We start from the raw sequence: 357 nt of genomic DNA on the forward strand, positions 1-357 counted from the left end.
GGACATTACCTAGCGAGTAAAGGTAGGTACAAACCTAGGACAACGTCAGGACATTACCTAGCGAGTAAAGGTAGGTACAAACCTAGGACAACGTCAGGACATTACCTAGCGAGTAAAGGTAGGTACAAACCTAGGAGAACATCGGGACATTATAGAAATGTTGTAAAATTAAAGTAGAGTTATATATGATCTGGGTCAAGAAAGGTAGAATATAATCGGATTTTATTTTTTAGATGCCGGCACATGACACTTCAATTTTATCACCGTTTCTTTGCTGATCAGTAAAACTTCACGTTTGGTTGTTAATGTAGGTGTCAGTTTGATGTGTGATAGGCCACCAGTCAATGTACCTATGGT

The 357-nt window shown here is 39.2% G+C and overlaps 1 long non-coding RNA gene across 1 annotated transcript in view; it reads left to right on the plus strand.

Moving 5' to 3' along the window:
- The window catches only part of LOC110456840, a 5,347-nt gene extending 5,218 nt beyond the window's left edge, over nucleotides 1-129 (plus strand). The window contains exon 3 of the long non-coding RNA XR_002463634.1: nucleotides 23-129. This is a non-coding gene — a long non-coding RNA (uncharacterized LOC110456840). The remainder of the gene's footprint in view (nucleotides 1-22) is intronic.
- The last annotated feature ends 228 nt before the right edge of the window (nucleotides 130-357 follow it).

This window comes from Mizuhopecten yessoensis, unplaced genomic scaffold, assembly GCF_002113885.1.
Source record: "Mizuhopecten yessoensis strain PY_sf001 unplaced genomic scaffold, ASM211388v2 scaffold8885, whole genome shotgun sequence".
NCBI lineage: Eukaryota > Metazoa > Mollusca > Bivalvia > Pectinida > Pectinidae > Mizuhopecten > Mizuhopecten yessoensis.